This window comes from Anabrus simplex, chromosome 1, assembly GCF_040414725.1.
Source record: "Anabrus simplex isolate iqAnaSimp1 chromosome 1, ASM4041472v1, whole genome shotgun sequence".
In the NCBI taxonomy this organism is placed as follows: Eukaryota; Metazoa; Arthropoda; class Insecta; order Orthoptera; family Tettigoniidae; genus Anabrus; species Anabrus simplex.
Window position 1 is genome coordinate 363,774,992 of NC_090265.1, and position 14,793 is coordinate 363,789,784.

Genomic DNA, 14,793 nt, shown 5'->3' on the forward strand with positions numbered 1-14,793 from the left:
GTTTTTGTAATGGCCTTTGTTTACTTCAGTTAGGAAAACCACAAGGTCAGTCTTTCTGAGAATCCCGTAGCGAAGCGCGGGTACATCTGCTAGTACTTAATAAATTAAAGGATAAATATTACTTTGGAAGTGGTATAACAGGATGGCTTCCGGAATTAATACTTTAATAGAGTTACCTTAGAGTAATAATGGTGGTATACTTTCATGAGGGGACGATGACCTTAGATGTTAGGCCCCTTTACACAACAAGCATCATATACCTTCATGAATATGGGGTACTTGTAACCTATATAGTATAGCCGACCTCGGTGGCACAGTTGGTTAGCCGTTGTCTCTCTGTTCCCAAGATAGCGAGATAGATGTTGGTCGGGGTAGGTGACATTCCAGAGTGTTTACATACGATGGCTCCGTGCTGTTGGTTTACGGCGCGTTAAACAAGTATTGCAGGGCTGAATTTCACCACTCAGCTTCATCTAGAACCTACAGTAACTGACGAGACGCTAAAGAAATAAATATCAGGAAAATAATCCGCTTATTTCCATGAAGGTTGGTATGCACACGCAGGAATGTCAAGAACTGAATTTAGGCTAAAGTAACTTATTTCCTTAAGATGAGCAATAAAAAGTTGATTTTGATTGTTGTTTTAAGGGACATTTGTTCCCTCCACTAGAGAAAATTTCATTCAGCATTAACAGAAATATTTATGACCTCAATTGTCCTTGATTTGAACGTGTGAGTATGTGTGTAAATGTGTATATGAATTCTACATGAAAGGACGTGAATCTAATATGCTAATGAAGAATCTAAATGCAGCTTAGAAAATTATTCATAAATGTCTTAACGAGACGACATACTAATGCGTCTGCCTGGTATCAACGATAGAAGTAGATTGTGTTGCCCTGAATTTCCATACTCTAAACGGCTTAAGTAATCAGAGTTACTTTAACTTATATTTTCATGTTTACCACTAAAATACGCGGAAGTGAGGGAATATGTGAATATACAGTACGTGCGTCTTTTATTAAGAGTCCGTCTCTGTGGTGTAGTGGTTAGTGTGATTAGCTGCCACCCCCGGAGGCTCGGGTTCGATTCCCGGCTCTGCCACGAAATTTGAAAAAGTGGTACGAGGGCTGGAACGGGTCGACTCAGCCTCGGGAGGTCAACTGAGTAGAGGTGGGTTCGATTCCCACCTCGGCCATCCGGGAAGTGTTTTTCCGTGATTTCCCACTTCTCCTCCAGGAAAATGCCGGGATGGTACCTAACGTAAGGCCACGGCCGTTTCCTTCCCTCTTCCTTGTCTATGCCTTCCAATCTTCCCATCCCCCACCAAGGCCCCTGTTCAGCATAGCAGGTGAGTCCGAGAGAAAAGCCAACTCTGGAGGATAAACTGATTAAGAAGAAGAAGAAGAAGAAGAAGAAGAAGAAGAAGAAGAAGAAGAAGAAGCGTCTTCTTTTAAGTCATCGGTTCAGTGGCTAGATGAATGCTCAAATAATTCCATCGAAGGTTATGTGAAACCGGAAATCACCTATTGTGAGGTCATAATGAGGTGCACAAGGCAAAATGTGGAGTGAGATAGTTTACCTTTGCTTTCCTTACTGACCTTATAAGCACTATGGTAGCATGACTAACCCTCTTAGCAGTCAATTTCTTAGAAGCACCACTTTCGCTCTCAATGTCATTACCCAGCACCACCCATACCTCAGCAGCTTTCGCACTGTCACAGTCGTTGACGAAACAGACATTTCAACTTGTTCACGTCCGGGCCAGAAGAGAGAGACAAAAAATCCTGCACCTATGAAGAAATATCAGTGGGCACTTTTGAATCAATAACGATCACAAAAAGACGTTACCAATTTGTAGATTTGGAGAATTGTTTGTTTTCCTAATGATTTAAGGATGAACTCTCATTTTAATTAATTAATTAATTAATTTTTTGCTTCTCGTATGCCTGTGTTACCTTAGTCACTTTCCATTATGCTCATGTAATCCTGATCAAATGCCTATGTTTCTTGAACTTTTAAAACTCTGTAACGATTCAATTTATCCCGCTATCAGCGTCATGATTGTTGGTGTTACTCCTGCTCCATAAGAGGAACTGTATAGCAGAGTAGATTTCCTGAAATGCTGTAATTAGTTTTCCGTAAAACTTGTTTGGAAATATTTTTGTTAGGTTTTCAGTTTCTTATCCCAATCCTAGAGTCAATAATAATACGTTATACTCACTGCTACAGAAACAGCAAGTTATCAAGCTGTATTCACGCTCCGAGTGAGTTGTCTCCGCGGTTCGGGTAACGTAACTGACATGTTGCGTTCTGGAGATGGTGGGTTGAAACCCCGCTATCAGTGGACACGGTCGCTTCCTTCCAAGCCCTAAAACTGTCTTATCCCATCGTCGCCATAAAACCTGTCTGAGTCGATGTGATGTAAAATCAATAACAAGGAAGGTTCTTCTGCACAAGATTTAAGGCTTTGTTCGAATGAAACAACAGCGATAAGTCGGCATTGCTATCGAGGCTTGCACTCTAGCCTATGTGCCGTGTGAAGGGGAAGGAGATCACGGTGAAGATACCAAGGGTAAGGATTGCTTATCCAAACAGGTGACGGGAGAGGCTGAAAATCATAATGTTCCTTTCGGATTAGCATTTACCACGCTTGACGATGGTAAACCTGAAGTGTTCAGGACAGCGTTGCAAACCTCTGATATGGTGAGGATCGTACAATAATAAAAATGATCTTATTTTTTCAAGAGAGGATCATACAAGTTAAGATAAATATTAAAATAGTCGTTTTTTTAAGTCTCTTTACAGATGCAATAGCTCACTTAAGCAACATCTTGCTTCTGAGGAAGCTGACTTGTTCGATTCTTGGTTAATAATATGAAATTTCCGAAAATTGGAGTACCTCTGGTTTGGGGCGCACGTAAACCTGTTCGTTCTGCGGATTACCTATAACACCATAGCTAGGTGTCCCACTGCCGCAATTCCACATTTAAACAGGTTAGGATGGAAAATAAATATAATTCATAGTATTAATATGTGAGATACAGTACCAAGGATACGAAAATAATTTTTATTTAGATTACTCAAGAATGTGGGTAATTTGTAAAGAAGTAGTCAACATGAGATATAAAGTCACTGAAGTTACATCATTGTTGGAAATCGTCATCATGGTCATCATCTGTAGGACGTCTAGGCAGAAGATTCTGAAATACCGGTACTTCAGCTTGCTGGTTGATCACACAACTCTGCTTTAGTCATCCTTCTGAGCATGTTCTCCGACGTTTTGAAATCTTTACACATACAACTGACTGGACAGCAAAGCATTAATTCACCGTAGAATTAATTAGCCCATTTCTGTTTTTGACTTTAATGAGATTAATTTTGCTGAATATTCCTTCACAATCAGCTTTCGAGGGAGGGAGTGACAAAACGGAGTGCACATTCTGGAAGTGCGGGAAACTCGCATTCACCAAACGTGTTTTTCACCTCATGTAACATAGCCCAGTATTAATCTACATCAGAGCAGGCTTTAATATCTTCATTGATGTTGACAAAGGGTAAATTCCTCCAGTCATCGTAAATCTGCTCAAGGCGAATACTATGATCAACTGATAATAAATAGCACAGGCGCGAGACCGTGAAGTAACTCAGAAAGGAAGGAGCCCATTCTCGGTAAATTCCCTTTGGGAATCTCATTATTAGAAAAGTCTCTGCCTCTCTTTCCAACTTGTCATCTATGGTGGAATATAACTTGCACATTGACGCATGTTAAGGAAAAACAAGGCAAAATTTACGTACGTCATAGGATCGTACATTAGGCGTACGATCAGCGGTTGGATCAGTTTAGAACTCTGGATCGAAAAGTATTCTTATTAATATCAATAATGAACGATCATTTTTCAGCTTTCCTCCAATATTTCCATTCTTTATTCATTATAACTGAGATCGTCATCGGCATAACCACTATAAATTATCCTTGGACAAACGTTACAATAGATATTCACGACCTTTTCGAATCCTCCGACAATGCTACTTTCACAGCATCTATGTTATCTCTTACGTTATTAAAAGGAATTAATCATTGAAATACCGTTCTGGGTTTGAACGACTATGTCGCCGTCGGTGCATTCACAAAAAGTCACTAGACGTTGTGAAATTAAATAGAACCATTGACGTCCTCAGTGTGGCTTTCTTGGCCGGATTCACTCCCACCTGATATCACACAGCTTCACTGTTTATTTCACTAGGCTGAAAGGACATCCTTTTAGCCCTGAGCCCAGGAATAGAGTACTTGGATCAGTGATGTACGAACTTGGGGCCTCCGGTAAAGAAATATATACTCTATTTCCACAACACGGATGAGGCAAGTTTCAAATTCGTAGCTAGTTATTTCTGGGAGGAATCGCTGGACGGAAAATATGTTAATGAATGATTACTCCTCCCCACCCATAACTAGTGGTTATGACAAATTCAGAGCGCAAATCCTGATATAAAGAAAGTATTTTTCGCTGTGGTATAGAAAAGAACTATAGCCTCAAGAAAGGCTCCTACGGTATTCATAAAAGGCACTTCTGCTAGTAGTAACTCTGATTATAACCAAACGTCTGGTCAGAGTTATCGTAATGTGCTGGTGTGCGATGTCTCCAGTTTGTTCTATTCCTATACTAAAACAAAACGATAAATGTGATTTCAATTAAACAAATTTCTACCTCACTAACTTTTAAATTTGTACTTTCAAAATAATTCAAATTGCACGAACATCCTCTCAGTGTAAATGACATTCTTCACTTTATCGTGTATTCTAGATACACTTTCCAGTACATCTACTATGTTACGACTTATCTCACATTAATAACGAGAGCGACGGGCGATGTGTGCATGATTTAGAGCTAAAATCATATTATCATAATATAACAATATTACTTTCAAATCCACCTTCAAAGCACATTTTAAAATACAAAATCTATTTAAATTCTTCTATTGTAATCCATCTCTTACTTGACCATAAGCTGTACCTTATCTGACATACACTCTAATAAGAGTTCAAGAAAATTATGATTAAAAAAATAATCTTCGATGGCGGTATACAAACAATACAAAATCAAGTCAAATATAACGTGTATTATCAATTACAGGGCAGATTCCTCTGAAAAGACTGAAACACCGCCAAATTCTGTGAGTTTCAAGAAATTAGCAATTAGGACTACTACTCAAGTAAAACCTTTACATTTGAATTAATAGGGTATGTAATCCTAGTTTATAATTCAAATTTCAAGCCTTATATAGATTGAAACCTTAAATATACCTTTAAATTTATTAAAACCTATTAACTTATATACTGATATGCTATATAAAATAGTGAGCTATTACTGAAAAGTAAGCGCCCTGTGGACATCCTCTATTCGCAGAAATAAATAAATATACGTTCTCACAGTGCATGCACAAAATACTGTAGATCAAACTAGAATAACAAAATACTCCATTTACTTATATTTGATACATCGAGCAGGCAGCTTGTATTCTTATTATTTTACCGATCAAGTGGCTGCACAGTTTGCGTCACGTATCCATGAGCTTGCATTAGAAAGATAGTGCGTTCGAGCCCCACTGTCAGCACCCTTGAAGATGATTTCCCATGGTTTCCTATTTTCACACCATGCAAATGATGGGACTGTACCTTAATTAAGACCACAGTCGCTTCATTCTCATTCCTATACCTTTCCTACCCCATCGTCGTCATGAGACCTATCACTGTGTGTCCGTGTGATGTAAAACAAATTGTAAACAGAAAGAAAAAATAATATATTCTGAGCCCTCTCCCTTAAACTTTCAATTACGCACATAAAATTATAGGGGACGGCAACTACATATTTTATCTTCTTTCCCTCACTTCGTGAGACGATTTGCTGTCAGAGGTGAAGAAGATCCAATTGTGAAAAGTCGTGTAGCACCACTACTTAAGATCGTTGGTTGAAAGCTGTCAGAGGTACATAATTTTAAGAGGCAATTGAACAACTCAGTGACATAGTAATGGCGCTTAGTGACAGACGATGGGCGGTAAAACCAATGTTTTCCGTAGCTCACAACTGTTGATTGATTTAAAGTAACCATCCAAATGACAGATATTCTTTTCACTCTGTAAACAAATCGTCGTTGCCGGGACAAAACCTCCTATGTGATAATATTTTTGGAGATATACTGACCCGCAGCACATAAATTATGAAGAGCGTGAATGCCTTGACAATGTTCACACAATATTGCACCTTAGATGACAGAACCTTACCGGCCAAAGTTCTAAGCTAAAATATTTCACATAGGAGGTTTTTGTTCCGGCAGTGACGAAATGCTTAAATTGCCTTACGGCTCCTTCTTTTAACGAAGCTTCCTCCTGTCAAGAAATACAGGTTCGAAATTGTGAAAACAAGATTCTATTCGCGAAGTTTCAAGATATTTTGCAACATCACTTCGAAAAGTATTTTCTTTCGATATATTGTCTTCAGGTTCGTACCATTCTATTCAGTGGAAACACTTGCCATGTATAAGAGGAGTGTCAACCAACGGAATGTCCGACTCGTTGGCTGAATGGTCAGCGTACTGGCCTTCGGTTCAGAGGGTCCCGGGTTCGATTCCCGGCCGGGTCGGGGATTTTAACCTTCATTGGTTAATTCCAATGGTCAGGGGGCTGGGTGTTTGTGCTGTCCCCAACATTCCTGCAACTCACACACCACACATAACACTATCCTCCACCACAATAACACGCAGTTACCTACACATGGCAGATGCCGCCCACCCTCATCGGAGGGTCTGCCTTACTCGGCTAGAAATAGCCACACGAAATAAAAATAAACCAACGGAATGACGAAACCACTTAACACATTAAGCAAGTAGTTAATAACGTAAATACACTGAAGCATTGAACGTATTAGACACGTTTTTACAGCACGAATAAAATCAATGGCGTTATTCACGAATTTAAATCTTTATTACTAAGTCTGTCAACTGCGACGTGGGGATATTGTTCAGTCGTCATCGTAAGGAACTAACTGGTGGACTTTGTCATGATTGTTCATGATTGAGTTGACTATCGAAATGAGAAGAAAAACGTGAAGGAATCATCACGTGTAGATGGAAATGGAACCATACAATTATAGGCGAGATTGACAGCTCTAATATCGCCGAGCCGGAAGAAAATAAAGTATAATGACCTAAAACCTTTTAAAACACACAAGCATTAACATTACAATGACTGACTATTGTTGTTAGTTTGTATCTTCTGCTGCCACTCACCTCCCTCAGATGGCATTACTGCTACAGTTACATAACCTAAACCATCAACGATGGATACATAGCTAATAGCATTCTACAAACTGGAAGTAAAAGGCATGCGTTTGCGTTAAGTAGGTAATGATAGAACCATATCTGATTATGTTTATGTTAATTTTACATTCGGATGACAGGAAGGCAAAAATTGAAGTCTGTTTACTGTAACTTAAGTGATAATATACTATTAATTAACATTTCAAAAATTATTAATATATTCCTGTCGCCTACAGGAGTCAAATAGAAAGACCTGCACCTGGCGAGCCGAACCCGTCCTGGGATATCCCGGCACTAAAAGCCATAAGACATTTCATTTCATCAGGTTTGGTACTGCGTTTGAGGAATTACATCTTCCTGATCTGGATTGTTATTGGCATGCAATAGTATTCAAGTACTGCAATGGATGTGGTCGAAATACTAAAACAAAATTGAAGTAAAAACAGCACCTTTTGAACAGACACCCCTCAGTTGAAGGTCCACCATGGCAGCGAACTCTGCTTTGGTCCACTCGGCTATTTGAGAAACATTCGCACATCTTCCTACGTAACTGGCAATTTCCAGTACGCTTAACATTCCTTGTATCTATCCAGCTCCATGGCTAAATGGTTAGCGTGCTGGCTTTTGGCCACAGGGGTCCCGGGTTCGATTACTGGTAGGATCGGGAATTTGAACCATCATTGGTGAATTTCGCTGGCACGAGGACTGGGTGTATGTATCGTCTTCATCATCATTTCATCTTCATCACGACGCGCAGGTCACCTACGGGAATCAAATCAAAAGATCTGCACCTGACAAGCCGAACATGTCCTCGGACACTCACGGCACTAAAGGCCGTACGCCATTTCACTTTTTTCCTCGCATCTATCAACAAAAATCAAGGGCAGACTGCTGCTTTCTTCCTTAAATGATACAAGTTTAGACACAAACACTTGTATGTAGTCATGTCATACATAGAACTAGTGAAATATTGAAAATTAAGTTACCAGAAGGGTAAGCAATTTCTAAAATTATGGTTCAGTTTACAAGAAGTACTGTAGGAATTTTCTCTGCCAAACATCCCAGGAAGTTTTATGTTTACGGGGATATCTAAATTTTGCCTGCAGGAAGCCAACAAGACTGAGCTGTCGTATTAAACACCTTTAAATGCCACGACCTAGTGACGCATTGGGAACAGAGATCCAGGGACTAATAAAATACGCTACCTTGACCGGCATTAACGATTTCCTATAGGTAAATTTCTTTTTAAATTTGCTATCTATCCTTTAAAGTGCAAAGTAAGTGCATTACAATTTATTCGAAAATTAACTAAAGTTTCTACATACGAAAAAGAGGTATAACTGGCTTTCTCGGCACAGCTCTCATGTTAAGATCAGAGAATGTTGTGAGCGTGTCACAAGCAAGTAAAAGGTTCAAGCTACTTCTTGAACGTATGGGTTGATTTGAATATGTACTATGCTACGATTATTGGAGCGTGTTCAGAACCCCATGAGGCAACAAGTTGAGTCTTAACCCAGAAGGGGGTACATTTTATACATATGATTTAAGGAATATCAATAGCATGTATCATAATTATAGCAAATTATCGTTTAGGAATACAGCTCGATCATACCTGAAAGTCTAATAACTTGGATATTAAGCATCTCTGTACTGACATTCATAGAACTTTGATTTATTTTCTGACAATGAGGAATGCATTGTTCAAATTTCGTCCTGTATTTTTTATTACACTTATCTTATTGCGGTTTTCTTTTCGAACAACAATCAAAGAAGAATATGAAGGTAGAGTGATACGAACTCTTATTGCTCCAGCCAACATCAGCACCTGGCATACTAAAGCAGCAAGTGTTAATGGTTTGGAGCGGCCTCCTTTCATCCTATCTCCTCTGCCAGAGCCACTGCCACTGTAAATAGACCGGACAGTCGTGTATTCAAGTTTTGGCGCGCTTCTTCGTACACAGTTCAATTGAAAACTACCATCGCACGAATCTACAATATGAAAGGGAATCACATAAATCTACTTGTCTCTAAACAAACGGACCAGTGCCTGTTTCTCTGATGTTTATGAGGAGTTCTGTCCTAATTTCAGCTTTTGTGAATAGTGTTAATCAGGAATTTTTCCTTTGCCTTGAGATAAAGGGTCCATTTGGGAGTCCTTCTCGCATAAATGTAAGTCTGTCATATTAATTTAAAGCTGGAGAAGGTGTGATCGAAACCTATGGTCTTACGTGCAATCCGAACCAAAGGAACATACATTAACACTTCAGTAATCTATCATGGATCTAGGATCCAACTATGGCATCCATAATAATTAGTTAATCATCTGCTTCTTAATTACACTGCATCATGCCAGAAATAGCTCACCTTTTGCCAGAAAAATACGTAACATAAATTCAAAACATCATCGTAAAATATGCAATATCGTCTGTGAAATGTTTGCAAATTAATATTATTATTGATGTTCCTCTTGCATGAAGTTCAAAGTTAAAATTTTAATAAAGGTTTATTTTACAGATGGATTGATAATTAATTGCGACCTATTGTTATCACGGTAATTCATAAGAATGCTACTTCCCTTTGAGATGAGGTGAATTAGGTACTGTGATGTTACTGTCTAGAACTTACCTAGAGAAAGATGCCCGAGTAGAGGACCCATAGGAGCGCAAGAAGGAGCACCAGGATGAAATACGTGGTCATAAGATTTCGGGTTTCTGTGGGCTGAGGCATAGTGACCGTCCGCACTGGAGCAATACGGCACCAAAACTAGGCCCTTGCGGCAACCCCCGCCCCGCCCCGCTTCGCTGCCGCTCCAGAACGCCCCCGCACGCCTGCGCTACTTACTGGAGCTTGCGCCTGGAGCAAATTACGTACATTCAACAAACACAAAATAATCTAGAAACGATAAAGCCGGTGAATATCCTCTAAGATATGACATCACATCATTTCCCACTTTCACTTCTAGGTTTGTAGCTGAATGAACAGAAAGCATGTTTTACGTCTAGAAGTACGGTTTTAACCTGCTGTATCGCAAAGATCAACTACGTTTCTATCTCCTAACAGGGAAAGTAACAGAATCATATACATATTTAATTAATATTATTATAGAATTTATAGTGTAAATCACATTTAGGTGCAAAAGGGTAAAATTTTCAAATTCTTTTTCCTTTATACTTTCCACCTTAATATCGAGGACAAAAATAATTTCCACTACTTTAGCAGTTTCGTATGCTACTTGCTACGTCCCAGTCTGACATGATGTATTTGTTCCATAATTTTCATTTTACAAGTGGATTCTCATTTTTTCTTGTTCTTCGTTTAACGTCGCATCGACACGGATAGGTCTTACAGTGACGATGGAAAGATCTAGGACTCGGAACGAAGCGACTGTGGCCTTAGTTAATGTATAGCCCTAGCATTCACTTGATTGAAAATGGGAAACCACGTAAAACCATCTTCAGGACTGCTGACAGTGGGGTTCGAGCCTACAATCTCCCGAATACAATCTCACGGTTTAGTGACTCAATCCACGTGGCTAACTTGCTCGATACACGTGGTTCCATTATCATTCAAAAATGTTAAATATATATTTGCATGGTAGTGTATTTTATTTATATAAGGAACATGCTCTAAACTCCTTTCTTCGGCAAAGGTGATTTTAACTTCAAAACTGATTAAGAGTGAAAAAAAATGGAAAAAAAAATCTGAAAGGCAGCCATTAAGAAAAATAATATGTTTTAAAGGAATATCTTAGTATTTCACTGATATGTCTTCAAATAATTTCAATAACAGAAATACAATACAATTTCCACATGGACCTCCGACATACATAACGGATCGGCACTTGAATAAGAATAAGAATAAGAATAAGAATAAGAATAAGAATAAGAATAAGAATAAGAAGAGAACTATGTAAATATTCACGACATTCAAAACCCGTATTTTGACTTGCAATTGACAAAATGTGTTCCTACCCCTTTGTCCCGTTTCTCGATACGGGGTCGGGGATGGAGTGAAATGACTTTATATGGCATATTTTTACGGCCTAATGCCTTTCCTGACGCCAACCTCAGTTCAGCAGCTAATGAAGGTGAAATGAATGATGGTGAATGAAACTGGGTATGAGAGTGACTGTAGCGTATGAAATGGAACTGTACCGGCATTTGTCCAGAAGTGAAAATGGAAAACCACAGAAAACTATTCCCAGGACAGCTGATGGTGTTGTTTGAACCTAAATCTCCCAGACGATGACTTGGCTCCATAGCGTAGCTTGTTAACACGCGCGGCTTTCAATCGGAACGTGCAAATGACAAATGATTTCAAATATATTATTTGAAAGAAATAATGAACTGACATTTGAAGGTTAATTCAACACAGGAAATTAGACAACTTGTAAATACGTGAAAACGTGCTGCAACTTGAATGATTATCTTTTTTGTGCTGTATATAGAAATGCGTTAAGAGGTGATAGTCCTACCACACAACATAATCTCAAGCTTTAGAAACCATACAAAAGCTCACACAAACTATAGAATAATGGGATTACTGGACGAGCTATGAACATAGTTTCCTAATGTAGGGGAGTGAAGTGACATTGTAGTAGTGAGGTTAATATTATTACGCTCTACCACTATTTCTGATGACATGGGACATATTCTATATCCAGATGAGACTTCACTGAAATCAGGTTGGCACGGACTTCTCAAATGGTGATATGCTCGTTAGAAAGGTAGCAGCCTTGTATGTCATGTAAATTTCATTACAAAAGGTTTAGGACTTGAAAGAATGTGTTCTTTTCTTTTAAAACAAAAGAAAATCTTCTTATTTGACATGAGACTACGGCAGTTGTAACATTTTAAAAAAGGAGTTTGAACAGAGTCTTACATTATTAAGAAAAGAGAAGCATAATAATGATGGACAAACTTCTTACTATGTGGTTGATTTAGCCAGAATACCAAACACATCCAGTAAAAGAAAAAGATCCCATTATTCTATAGTTTGTGTGAGCTTTTGTATGGTTTGAGATTATTTTGTATGGTTAGACTATTACCTCTTAACGCATTTGATGACGAGTTTGAATGTTCAAAAATTGAAAGGAAACCTGAATTATGCCCACTAACCTTTAGAATGTAAGCTGAAAGACACTAGCTCGATAAATTAAGTGAAAAATATTATAATAAGTTGGTTTCCATCAAGCTTCTGTCGTCCCAGGTAGCGGTTAGTGTTGCAAAGTGGAATATCACTTCGGGAATGAACGACGTTGGAAAACGTGCAAACTAAGAAATTGAGGATAATATGTTATAGAAAAATTGGGAAATAAAAGCTAAAATCATAAAATCCAATACAGGAGGACTTTATCAAAACCCGGACGTCATTTTGTTATTGTAAGTTTACAAAAATTCAGAGAAGAGGACAGTGAAGTGTCATTGAAAAAGATAGCGACAGCAAATGAATTACGGAGCAGAATCTGATAGTTGTGCAGGAGTAAAGATGCAGACTCAGTAAAATATTTTATATTTCTTTCAAATATTATTTTACTCTCAGTACAGTAACAGTATTACGAGATGTATTGTTTATCACTAGATCTCCGCGGCGAGTGAGCAGCTGAGTGGAGTGAGCCGTCAACTTACTATCTTATTGGCATACCAACGGCTGTGACCGTAAACAACTTTCCAGTTCGGAAACTATCGTATTTACTGTTGAATTTTACCATACTAATGTAGCCATTCTGCTTCACAGTTTACCCTCATGAGCGCCTGTTTCAGTTTTATAATGAACTTTGGTTATTTCAATCAACCGAAACCTTACATTATCGACTGCTATTTTATTATGAATGTGAAGACAAAGGAGTATGCTTAATTTCTTTGCCTTTCTGTATTTAAAATCTGTATTCACTACCCTTAATATTCTAATATTAGAAACATATTCTTCTCCTTCAGTAAAAGGGCTGATGACTCTGTGTTCTGTTGTTCCTTGTAAACGATATGTCTATCAGGATAAGTAGAAGTGTATATCAAAAGCTACTTAGATTATATTATAAAATCCCTAGCTGACTTCTCACGCATCAATAAACGTATTCGTGAACTTTAAAATATTTTATAAAAATATTTCATGCATATTCCAGGTTATTGCTAAAATTAAAAAGCATCTTACGGAAGAGATATATTTAAAACGCTGTATACGATCAGTCAGAAATAGCCCAGGTTTCTGACTGGCAATAACCAGCTTTACAACATCTTGTAAATTAAGCGGTCGGCTATTTTAAGCCCAGTAGCCCTATAAAACGGTTCTTAAATCAGGCTATGATATCAAGTTGATAGCATGTTTTCTTACCATGGAACAAATTAACAAGATGATGTATTGTTATTCATAAACAAGGAACACCTGGTTGTATAGCTTTGAGACATTAGAACAAGGAAGCTAAAGAGCAATGATTCTCACTGTTGATTTACCCCAGATCTCGTGCCAGAAGAATTCTAGAATAATAATTCATTTAAGACACAGAATTAACTTCCCAATTCTCTCCCAGAAATAATAACAATAACTAAATTTCAGAATTGTCCTCATCTGTACTTTTGGTCTGTTTTGTGTCCTTCAGTTGAAGGTAGGGTGTCCAGCCTCCTTGCCTCTAGTTCCGTTAACATTAGTTGTTTAAACTTTATTGCTACGACTTCGAAGTGTCAAACTGTATAAGACGTAGCTCAATAGAATAATAATGATGTGTGTTCTCCGGAGAGGCCTGGTGCAGTTCTTTCGAACCTGCGTGTCTGTGAGGTTGGGGCCCTACATATGATGAATTATATTGCTGAAGACAGTACGCACACTCAATCCCAGAGCCAGAGGATATTAAGATTAGAATATCCGACTTGGCTGACAATCGAACCCAGGACTCCTCGTTCCAAAGGTCAGCATGCTTATCATTAAGCTGTGGAGCACGACAATTTTAAAGATGAAGTATGTGATATGCACAGCTCATGAGGTCCAGCAGCACATCATGGTATTCCTTTAATGATTTACGGAACTCTGCTCAGTGGTATACGGTGCTACGATGTAAACATGGCAGGGACGGCTGCGGAAAGGATTGGCTTTGGCTTTTACATGAATTAATAAGAACACTGCATTAATTCAGTTCTTCTAGTAATTTAGTTACACGAGTCTGTAGCGCTGTCATAATTGGCACGCAGTCAGTTAATCAACGTCGTCCTTTTCCGAAGTTGGTGGATTCGATCACCATTAAGATAGATGTATTTTGAGATGTTTATATAAGAGAACTAACTTTCGTTGAGTTTCAGCAAGTTAAACAATTACTTTGAGAAAAATATCTATATCTACAGGCGTTAAAGAAATAGCATTATTATTATTATTATTATTATTATTATTATTATTATTATTATTATTATTATTATTATTATTATTATTATTATTATTCTCTAACATCAAACTGAAGAAACAAAATTTATTCAATTTCTTCAATTACCT

At 38.1% G+C, this 14,793-nt stretch overlaps 1 protein-coding gene across 1 annotated transcript in view; it reads right to left on the bottom strand.

Annotated features, from left to right (window-relative positions):
* Window positions 1–10,089, bottom strand: part of LOC136856800 (serine/threonine-protein kinase WNK2) — a 179,095-nt gene extending 169,006 nt beyond the window's left edge. Inside the window, exon 1 of the mRNA XM_067134915.2 lies at window positions 9,943–10,089. The gene's annotated coding sequence lies outside the window, so the exon portion shown is untranslated. The remainder of the gene's footprint in view (window positions 1–9,942) is intronic.
* Window positions 10,090–14,793: the final 4,704 nt, after the last annotated feature.